We start from the raw sequence: 13205 nt of genomic DNA on the forward strand, positions 1-13205 counted from the left end.
ATATAAACATTCAGTAAAAATATGTACCTAAGTACCTATTTAATTTGTTTTAGAGTTAAATTTAAAAGTAAAATCGATGTTGTATTAAAAATTCCGTGTTTCTTTAATTTTAATTTTGTTATTTCTGTCATTTTTGAAAACCACTGAGAATTTAAAATTTCTAACTTGGATTAGCTTTCCCAAGAAAAAAGAAACTGAAGTTGAAATTCAAAGCGTTATTTCGATTAATTAACGTGTACGCTGACTCAAGTAAAAAATAAAAACTCACACTATAGTAAAATAAATGTATCGCTCCGCGTTTTATTATCCTTTAGTTTTATAAATTTGTTTTGAGTAATTAATTAAACATAACACTTGGTCGAATCAACAGACACCTTTAATAATATGAATACTTATAGTATCTGGCAGAATCAATAGCCATACCTACGAATCGATACGTTGATATATGCATAGATAATATTATTATGATCAGAAATCGCCGGAGTTGATATTAAATCGATAATGCCCTACCTATAATTTGGGTCATATTAAAAATTAAATAGGCGCTGATTATAATCTCAAACACTTATGCAGCAAGGAATTATAACCGTTGTACCTGTTTGTTCAACATTAAAATGTGTCATATCTGAAAATGTTTATTGTTTAATGTTTATACACGACAATGATATCCGTATAAGATGCAATGCAATCTATTGGTTACCAGCACAGTTAGAAAATCGTTATCGAGTTTGTCACATCGATTTATTTATTATATTCTTAAAAATACATGCCATCGACCTTCAATATCATTTATTTATCCGACATATCTTGTTCAACATCTCTAGACTCTAAATATATTATACATAAGAATATTGTATAGCTGTATGACTGGTACAATGCTTTTATTTAAAGATTAAAAATTATTTAAATTGTGAAGGAAGTTGATATTGTGAATTGTTGGCGACGAAGTGGAATTTAAAATACATTTATTCATTATAATTTTATAATAAGGTTAGCATAATTTTTTTTACGAATATGAAAAACAATATTAATTTTAATATATTTTTAAACTTTTACTAAAAAGTGTGTTATTTATTTTTTTTTTTTTAAAGGAGTTCATGGCCTCGTGGGAGTACGGATCCCCACAACATCAATACGACTATTGTATATTCCCTACTAATTAATTATTAATTCATTTTTGTAGAACCAAATTATTGCAGTTGAACACATCGTATTACACTCACACGATTTTGGAGGAGAGTTATGAAAAATTAAATTAATTGTAAATGAAAAATAATAACACCTGTTTAGTTATAACAATTCATAGCAATATCGACATAATATAACGTTATGACATAGTTACTGTAGTTGACGGTTGTATTATATTTTGTACATTATCATTTATCGGCCTTCGATCACGCGACAAAAAAAAAATAATCGTTTTTCCACATTTGTCCCCAACGGCCGATGGACTTTATTAGGTTATATACATATTCATTATAATAATATATCAACGCGGTTACTCACTCCAACAAACACGCACACGATGTCTCAAATAATAGTGTTAGTCCTCACTTCTCATGAATTGACCTCTACACAATAGGTATTACAATTATAAAATGAACAATTTATTATTTTACATATATCGTGGCAAAAACTGTTTGAATTCGTGATGAATTTTTCTTTGTTAATTATATATAATTTGTAAATTTGTCTTAATTATAACTAAACTACTAACAATTGATATAGAAAAAACGTAATCTAGTAAAAAAAAATGTATTACCTAGTCAATACATAACTGAAATCCGATTTAAAAATATTAACTTCTAAGGCTAATTTGAAACAGGCTACAGACATAATTTAGGTAGGTATTGTAATTAGTATAAATATTAAGAGGTGTAGTCGGTTAGTCGGCAAGTATAACTATAAATCAACATGATGAATTGGTGAATACTGAATACATTAGGCATTTGTGATATTATATAGAAGTTTTGAATATTATTATTTGTATTTACTGACAAAAAGGTAATACTAATAAATATAAATAATAATTTAATCATACGTATAGGTAAATTGGTAAATACGCAAATTAAATATTAATACTATTGATTTATTCTGAGGTTTTTCATTATTAGACAAAGCTTATAATAATTAATAGTTGTTGTTTATATTTTGTTTAATAGGATTTGAATATACTGATTTGATTTAAAAAAAATGCCTTATTGTTAAAATAAAGAAATTGCAGATCATATATATTTAAATTCATGTCCGAAGAGGTTTAACATGATGTTCTACGAGGGAGGAAATAAATCCAACTCCCAAAATGCTCCTCCCTGCATTTTTATATATAGTATACAGCTATGCAGGGCGTAACAGAAAAATCTGAAAAAATATGCTAATTAAACATATGAAAAAAATTTTTTAATATTATATGATAAGTAAATAATTTAAGAAATATACTCATGTTAGCAAATTCTCAAAAATCAAAATTTTTAAAAGGTTATTACGTTCCAAATTAATTTAATCAAAAAAATATTAGATTTCAGAAAAAATTCTAAAAAATAAACTACTTGACTGGGTCAGGTCACACACAATTATAGGTTGAACCAACAGATTCGAAAATAGGCTATTTTGAATTTATCCAAAAAAATTTTAATTAAATTTAAATATTTTTATTTTCAGTACTAAAAAATAAACATAAAAAAGATTAATTATACATGTAGCGCTTGCGTCTCTTAACGAAAGAAAAAAAATATTAATTTGAACAAAAGTTATTCCAAAAGTCAATGTCTAATAAAAAATATGTTAAAATATGTTACACCTTGTATGCTTATAGTATAAAATGTATACATAATATGAATTATAGGTATAGTAATGTTTATATATTTATAAAATTAATAATACACTTTAATATTAATTTATTAAAAAAATATATAAACAATGTACCTTCTATTAATGTATTGACATAATAGTTAATTCATTGTCTTATAATAATTATAAATTATAATATTTTTTTTTACTTGGCAAAGCGTATAATATGTTGTCAGAAATGACAACACTGCTATCATGAAGATAGCTGATACCGCTCAACCAAACCTCCGCGTGTATCATAGAATAATCATATAATGCAATTTTATTGTTTTAAATGTCTGTGTTGTGCATCCATTGATTTTTATACCAAGTTAATCTGTGATGTGTTTATCGCATATTCTAATCACAGTTCATATGACATATACAATAGAAAAAAAGCACAGACTAATATACTATATAGGTACTATCCGTGGTTAAAACGTAAAATATGATCAAGGAAGATCCCAAGGGGGGGGGGGCGATCCATCAAATCACCCCCCTTATAATCGCCACTGTTAAACACTCTCCCTTCTCTAAGTTAGGTTACAGTAGTATGCATAAGTATTTTGTCGAGTTACGCATGGCTGTTTAATAAATAATAATTAATATTATTATACTTAACACCTATATAGGCCCATATAGCTATGGAAAGGGAATAAGGGGGCGTTGCCATTCCTAAACCCAATCTTCCCCCTCTAAAAATATTAAACATATTAAACATTAATATTGTTTTTATATATAGTGCCTCCCTAAAATTTAGTTTGCCCCACCTGAAAATTTGGTCTGGCTACGGATCTGCACCTATATAGATGGGACAACCAAATGGTGATTTAGATTTCATTTTTCAGGGCCAGTTACCTCGTGTGTGTGTATACTGTATGTATCAGGGATATGGGCCAGGGATAACCAGAGGCAAGGCTAAGACCCACTCCGAAATGTTGAGAAAATTTAAAAATTATTTTAATGGTCTATGAAAGTCGCTAAAAAGTATTAAAATATAAAAGGAAAATTCATTGCTGTTTTTATTATTTTTTTTACATATTGCATGTTTAACTTATGGAAGAACCTAGGTAAACCACTACTGTATAAAAATTGATCAGCCCTCCCCAAACAAAAGTCTTGGGTATGCCACCGGTACCTATATGTGTATAATATACATATATTTTTACATGTTACATACAAAGATTAATAAATCTGTAATCATTGCTTATATATTATTATGTGACTTAAACGGCGCTTGCTGAGGGATACGCCGAAAGGGCCAATTGGTGTTTTTAAACTAAAGAATATAAGATAATATTACATACCATATTAAGACATACATCTATTTATAGGTACCTTTACCTATAGACTATATAGTTAAAAAAAATATATTTAGAATATATTTTTTAAAGCTTATTTTATACCTAATGCTTAATAATGATGAAAAATGTTGATCTTGGACTGCGGGGTGGGTTTCCATCTCCTGGGAACGACGCTTAAATAATGTATTGTATAAAATATGAATTTTTATCCGACTTTCGTTCTATACATAGGTACCTTTTTATGGAACTTATATCGCATATAATAGGAGTATGTGTAACATTTTTTTACATACTTAAGCTTTTTGACTATGAATAGTTTTGCGTAAGTGTTCTCATTTTATTTTATTATTATTATTTTTTTTTTATTATTATTAAAAGTAGGTATTTAGAAATTTTTATTTTGACAACCTCCTCCCCCCAATAATCACTCCGCTAAAATTACACCAGTCGCAAATTATAATAATTTTTGATTTATATCCAAAAGCAATTTGGTTAATTCAATGATGACAATAATTATGATACATAGGAGTGCCGCCCCAATGAGTACCTATATATTATGTCCTATATGGCTATATATTCTTGTCTTACACACAATCATATTCATATACAATGTACATAATATTATGCATAATATGTCTTAAATATGTATACCGGTACGGTGAGACATAATGTCAATATAAAAAATAGGGAGAAAATCAATTAGGCGCGTGTGGCAATTAATTTAAAAAATGGTCGTTGACGAAAAAAAAATACACTTTTGAATTATTTAATAAGCGCTGCACTAGACCTCTACCGTTCGTCCCTTATTCACCGGGCCAAGGACAGACCATCCCCGTCTGCTATTTCATAAATTATTATTATACGTATAAGTCGGTCTGATGGGTATTCTGAGCAGGTTTCCGTCGAAGTCCTAGACGCGACCTTTACGTATAATAGACACACACACGTCGCCCGTTCTATATGTGGACATGCTAAGGTATATAATGATTTATGAATATAAAAATATAGATTATTGATACGTACGATGTACCGTATATTGTAATATATTATTTATACTTGCATGATATAATTTGAGAACCGTGGTACTAGACTCTTTTGATAGCAATATCTAGATACATGTCTCTAGAGCGGAGGGGGGAGGAATCACGTCAGGGTGCAGTATATTTGGAGAGTGGCAATATTTTAGCATCTTTATAAGATTTTGAAGTTCAATTTTTTATGAAATTCGCTAAAATCACGAAACTTTTCAATTTATTTTGTAGCTATAGTTCGTGAAAAATTTTGAAAATTAAATACAAGTTTCCTCATACGTTGTTAACTAGAAATTAAAAAAAAAAATTAAACATAAACACACATGCATTTTAAACAAGTTCAAATTTTGTTTCATCATGATGGTGAAACCAAATCCGTATTTATGTGAAGGCCAGGGTGAGCAACTATACCCTCTCTCACACTCTCACAGAAGGAACTTATGAGGTGATAAATGTGTATGCGTTGTTTGTTATAAATATAATATATATAGGTAACGAAATTTAAATGTTTTTGTACCTATGTATTGCATAAATATACTTGTATTCTAGATTTGTAGGAGAGTATGTAACAATGAATTATAATTTATAAATTTATAGTATTTATCATTGATATTTTAAGTGTTGATAGTGTGAAAGTAAACAAATGAGTGAATGGAATATAATTGTATTATTGTTAGGGTAGAAAATTATATTGTTTCCTATTATTCTGTTTTTAAATATGAAAGCAGATGTAGGTATGCTTAATTACAAAAATATGGTTCGAACAAATTGTAAATTCTAATATTTTTGAAATTTCTGTCGTAATATGACAACCATCAGTAGTCGCAGTGACTTGTAACATAGAATCCAAGTGTTGCTCATGCAATACCTTAAACATGTGTCGGTCAGTATTGATTTTAAAAAATAGAACATTTTATAAGTTGATAAAATAATATTACAAGGGATAGTCATTTAAAATTTTTGAATAACATTAACTTTTTATTTTATGAATGTGAATACAATTTTGTTCATTGGGTCAAAAAGCTTGAAAATTCAATACAAGGTTCCTCATAAGTTGTTGTGATGGTGGTTGATAATACATTAATATATAAGTTGAAAATATTTAAAATATATGGACAAGCATATACACGTATTACCAACCTATCGACTATCGTATAATACACGTATTACAAAAAGTAATGGCTGTAGTTGCCATCTCTAGAACAAGAGAAAAAAATATAAATAAATTAATGTTATATATACTTTACTAAATTCAATCAATATAGTTAGATAATTAAATTCAATTTATTAAAAGGTATACTTATTAAAACAGATATTAATAAAAAAAGTCTTATAATATGAAAAATAAAAATTGAATACAATTCAAACACTTGAAATCCTCCCCCTAATATGGCTCTGCTGGTATTGCTGATATTTCAGTATGTTGGGTTTAATCGTTTAGTACTTGATAAAACAATTATTTAACATCTGAAGTACTATAAAATAAATATTTATTTACATATAATATTTAATATTATTGAATTAGTCATCACTCATCAATATGTAAATTTATAACTTCAAGTAAAGTTAGTTACAAATTTATTATGTTGAAATAATTATTTATATACGTTATTGTAATATAGTGAATACTTAAATTTTGAATTTAAATCACATTAGACCAGTGGCGGACTGGGGGAAAACACAGCCCGGGAAAATCATAATTGTAGAGGCCCTCAATAAATTAACGGCCTTTTAAATATATAATATATTTTTTATAGGTCATGTGGATGCCATAACGACCTATGTACCTAATAACTATTTTAGATTCTGAGCGGAGGGATATGAATGTATTGTTTTTACAATGATTATAATATGTGTGTTTTTTTTATTTTTTTGTGTCTGTCATCACCTTTTAGGATAGTAAAAACGCTTAGATGTTTTTCAACAGTATCTTTTCTGATAGGAGAGATAATCTAGTTGGTAGTTTTCCCATTATTTTTCAAAAGTGCCGTGAAAAACAAAAGAAAAATTATGGAAAAACGGAATTTTTACGCAAAATCGATTTTATTTTTTGATGTAACTCTAAAACAAATGAATGAAGGTAGGTACATAATCGTTTTTCGTAATCAATAATATTATAGCGTTGAATTCAAATTTAATACCATCCATTACAGTGACCTACTTGTAACCTACTATACAGCAGAATGGCATCCACTTTTTAAACTAGTAACAAAAGTTGTGAACAAGCCTGGTCTGGCCGAACACAAGCCGGCCCAGCATTTTAAAATACCTAATCAGAAATCTAGGTTTTTATGTTTAATAATATTATATATTACATACTTATTACTTATTAGATAATATTTTAATTTATAATTTAACCATTATAATATTAATAAAATATATATATTTTTATACCAGCAGCGGCCCACCGGGGAATTTCCCAGTATCCCGGCCGTCCAGTCCGCCACTGCATTAGACGGTATCCAGCTATGGGGATCAGCAAAAAATTTTAATATCTACAAAATTCAAACATTCCAATCAATCTCACTACGTATGATTACATGTGCTCCTCCCTATGTCTCAAACCATAGGCGCCAAGTACATGGGTGCTCGGGTGCTCGAGCACCCAATATAATTAAAATAGGTAAACCGTTATCACCACGTTCATTGTATGATATCAGTGGCTACAAAGAAAAACCACAGGATATAAAAATCTATTTCATCTATAATTCTGTGGCAAAACCTCGGAAGTCAAAATTAGAAAAAAAAAAATTGGGGGTGGGTACAACCCATTACTCCCTCCCCGCCAATGCTTGCGCCACTGTTGTTTTACATTGGTAAGAGCACCCAATAGCTTTTTGAAAACCTGGCGCCTATGTCTCAAACCATACCTTACATTCAGACCTAAAAATACTCACTGTTCAAGAAGAAGCCAAAAATTCCTATAAACTCTTCTGTGCCCGTCTTAGAGACCACTCTAATCCTCTAATCGTTGCTCTAAATTCTGAGTTCATTCCCGGAAACCCACCAAGAAGGTTAAAGCGTAATTGGAACCGTGACCTTAAATAACTAATTCTAGCCAGTAAGTGTTACCGCTGGGTGATTACTTAATCATGTCAACCATGCCAATATGTTATATAAATCATCATACAGGCTCATTGTAAAATTTATTTATAGATTGTATGTTTTAAAAATAAAAGTAAAAAAAAAAAAAATTACATTAGGTATAATATAATAACATTTAAATAATACTATGATCATATATATGTTCGTCTTAAATTTGGATACAAGCAATAATTTTTTGAAAAAAAATTAATGAAAAATCTGGAAACAATTTATGAGTATTATTATTACTATTATTACTATTTTTTTTGAAAGATGAATGAAAATCCATCCAGTTGTAATTGTAAATGAAGGTTAGGCAATATTGCAATAAGTGTTCTTGCTATTTACATTGTACCTATATCTATATTATTATATCATTAGGTACATAACTACTTAATATTCGATGACGTTCACATTATATAATAAGGCATGTCGCATGTAAGTATTTACGTTTAGATAATAATATGCGTATGTTTGTTTTGTCACCGCTGGACATAGGTTGGTTCAGGAGATGAAACGCTTACATTTTGGCATTTTGCACAAGCCAATGATTAATCGGTTCACAATATCTGGTATGTTGACGCTCTCAAGTCTCGATCATATTATAACGGACTTATATTTTGACACAGAAACAATAACCGTCTAATATTAACCATATGTTCGATGTGTATTGAGTAAGTACCCGCACCGGATACCACTACATTTTTCTTACAAGTGTATTATGACGTTATTACTATTGTACATTTTAGATTACCTATATCTATTTATACGAACGGAATAATAATCATATGTAAACATTCAACATTGTATTATAATATGTGCATATAGGTGTTGCCAGTGTCGGCCTGGCCAGGGCAGCGAGGCAGCGAACGCTGCCGAGGCCCTCACCTTTTTTTTTTTTATTCTAGCATAGGCACCTCAAATAGTGACTGATGGGGACTTAATAGCCCAGGGTGCTAAGTATTGTTAAAGGTTCTTTAGGTCATTTACATACATGTGCGATTAAATTTTGGTAATTGGGTCTCGCACAAATATATACAATTAATGAGCAAAAAGAGTTTAAAGGATAAAAACTTATTAACATTGAAATATTGAATATTTGAATACTTTCGGTTTATTGGAATAATTTTGTTTTTAAAATACAAGTATTCTCTAGGTGTTTTGTTGTCATGCAAGTATGCAACATTAAATTCTCTTATCGCATCATAATGGTTTAAAAATACGAGTATTTATTATTTTTTTTTTTAATTTTAAAATTTCAGGTAATTCTAGTGTTACAAGTGATCCAGTTTTAAATATAACTGAAAATAATTCATCAGATTTTGAAAATGATTTGATATATGCAAATAGTAATAATAGTAAAAATTAAAAGCTATGCAATGTGGATGTTATTTTATTCAATAAATAATCAAAATTGTCTTTTTTAGATAATTCTAGCACAGGTTGTGATATAGTTTTGAGTACAACTGTCAACTAGTAATACAGCAAATATAGAAAGATGCATAACTAATAATACTGGTAAGTGGTGATACATATTATATAAATATATTATGTAACTATTAAATATAACTTAACTTACTTAACCTTATTAGTTATTGCTTATATTAAAACAAATATACCTATTGAAATATTATGTACACATTTGTTATAATAATAAAATAATAGTTTAATTTTAAATATATATTTTCTATAATATGTTGTGTATGTATGAAGTTAAGTTAGTTTGTATTTAACAATAATACATTAATTAATATGCTACAAAAATATTCATGTATAATGTATATATTTTATATGTATGTAAGATATCACAAAACATGACTTTCACAATAATTTCAACCCAATCTTAGATAAATTTTGATAAAAAAATTGAGGCCCTAAAAAAAAACTCTGCCTAGGCCTTTCATAGCCCAGGCCGACACTGGGTGTTGCCGAAGTATACATTATTGTGTTTATGGAATCTATACAGACAGACCTACGGTTTAAAATGTTATAGTATAGGTACACACATTAACAATCATCGCCGCACAGTGGGAGAAATACGACTTCTATCTGGTCAAAAGTAGAGCATTTTCACGATCATTCAAAATTTCAAATAATTACAATAATTGTATTTTATTGGCAGATGACGGTGAATACATATAGCACTATTTTTAACAGTTATAATGTTATTAGGCCTACTAGCTCGGCAACTGCCGCTGCAGCATATCGGAAAAATGTTGTATAAGCTCTATAGGTACCTATATAATAGTAGTAGATACTTATTATTATATTATGTGTCTGCATATACAGACGATGCATACCTAAATTATGACTTGTCATAAACATGTCTTTATTTGTCATTTGATCATATCCTTAAGTCATCGTACATGTTGTATGGGGGGCCATGGCCGGTTTCTGCCAAGAGTGTACCTTTACCCTTTCCCCCCAATTCTCTTTTCTGTCAAATCAAAAAAGTTGGTATAGTATTTGAGTAATATTCAAATATTATATATACAACATACATGTCAGTCATATTACAATATATTATAAATTATAATTATATTTTTAGTTTACATACATGTCAGTCATATTATAATTTACCTATAAAACTAAAATTATTTTCTTTTCTTATCACTATGTTGAAATCACGGTAAGTTATATAGGTACATCTATCATCATAGTAAAAACTTTTTAATAGTAGTAAGAAAACCTATTGTTATGAATCTTGTATTTAATTTACAAAATAATTTAAATTTTATATGTAAATTACAATATTACTGACATAAATATTATTCAAATAATAGACTAATTTTTTTGATTTGACGGAAAACGGAAAGGTACAGTTTTGGCAGAAACGACTGAAACGAGTAACTCCTATTTGCAGTACTGTTTGTAGTATTATAGGTGTATTAGGCAGTGCCTTAGTGGTCATGTAACGAAGAAACGAATTTTGATAAAACCAACAAATTCCAAACATGTTTCTTATTGTCGTTGGATTATTTTTATGTGCATATCTAATTTATATCTAATTTACATAAATTTCATCTTATTTCAAAGGAAGTTGAAATTTTCTTAAAAACGCATCTTAAATGTATCTTGATGGTCAATTAACACAGGGTGTTTCTGAAATGGTTGAGATAACTAGTATATGCGTACTCAGTGTGATGACTTAATGAAGATTTTTTTTCAATCTTCAAAATCTAGATTTATTCATCTTATTTTTAGAACATTATCTTGAATGTGAAAATTAACACTCAAGTTGTATTTTTTTGCAAAATTCTCATACGAATCGAGGTGTCACATCATTTTTACGCGTGTCGGGCGTTTTTCACGCTCGAAATGCCGACTAAAAAAAAATTGTGTGACACATCGTTTCGTATGAGAAAACTACAAGGTAAACATTGGTGATAGTTATTTGTTGTTATTTACCATAAGTACAAAATGAAATGTTTATCTAATCGAGTCAAAATAATTATGTTACTGCGATATCCAAAAATTGTAATTTCAGTATAAAAAGGAACACAAATAGTTTGTTTCATTTATCTCTAACTTATGACTTATGAAATTGCGGATACAAGTTACCATATTTTATTACCAGTACATCTAAAACGCATACCTAACTTAAATTCGATCATTTACAACTACAACACTAGTTTTGATATTATTTTATCATTTTTAATAGTTGACAATGTAAAATTATGCACTAATAAATCATGTATGTTAAATTACAATAAATAACTATCACCAATGTCTAAATTGTAGTTTTCTCATACGAATCGACGTGTCACACCGATTTTTTTTAGTTGGCGATTCGAGCGTGAAAAACGCGTGACAAGCGTAAAAATGATGTGACATCTCGATTCGTATGAGAATTTTGCAAAAAATATAACTTGGATGTTAATTTTCACATTTAAGATAATATGTTCTAAAAATAAGATAAATAAACCCAGATTTTGAAGAGTGAAAAAAAATTTCAAAATAAATCTTCATTGGGGCATCACACAGAGTACGCATATACTAGTTACCTCAACCATTTCAGGAACACCCTATAGAATCATTGAAAAAATTTTACATAATCGTTTCTATGATCGCATATCATTGACTATTTGAATGATAGTTGTTATCAAAATAAATATAATTTTTAGAAGTATAGATTTAAAAATGTGCAGAACAAGCGTATATAAATAATTGATACATTATTCAAAGCGTTACAAATCGAAATCGATCGATATACATTTTTAAAAATTATTAATATTAAGGTTGAAAAGAAATCTGATTTGAAAATGTTCTAACTGGAGAGATAAATAATTTGATATCTACAAAATATTTTATGCAAAAGACTAATATAATATGTAAATAAAATAAAAACAATTGAAATATTTCAAAAACTTTTTTTTCATTTATTAATTTTATTGTGTCAATACACCGAGTATTTTTACAATGTCATAAATTTACAATTTTGATTATGCATTTCAAAAACTTAGATTTACACTCCGTTCATCATCGATTTATTTTTAATTGTCAACCCTCCCTTTTTTAACCCTTAATGTCGTTGACCCCCGTTTTGCCCGAAACAATATGTTATAATATGTTCGCATAATAATATTTTAATATGCGTAAAACATGCAGAATAAAGAGGCATTATATATAAGCACCGTATTTTTTTCCACGTTTCGCTCCGCCAGAAATCAAAATTATATACCTACACACACACACACACACACACACACAAATATATATATATATACAATTCAGAGTAGATTATCTAAAAATTGAAAATATTTTACAAATAGGTTGATTGCGTTTAAATATTTGGCGTAGGGTGTAAAATTGTTTTTGTTTAGTTACACATCCATTGATTTTCATATGGCATATAGTATAATAAAATACGCGTGTTATGTTTAAAAGTGAGTGATAAATGTATTTATATGGTGGTTGGTCAAAAAAATATTCATAACATACTTACGGCATTTCGTGC

This window comes from Diuraphis noxia, unplaced genomic scaffold, assembly GCF_037042655.1.
Source record: "Diuraphis noxia isolate RWA-SAM2 unplaced genomic scaffold, SU_Dnox_SAM2 contig0003, whole genome shotgun sequence".
NCBI lineage: Eukaryota > Metazoa > Arthropoda > Insecta > Hemiptera > Aphididae > Diuraphis > Diuraphis noxia.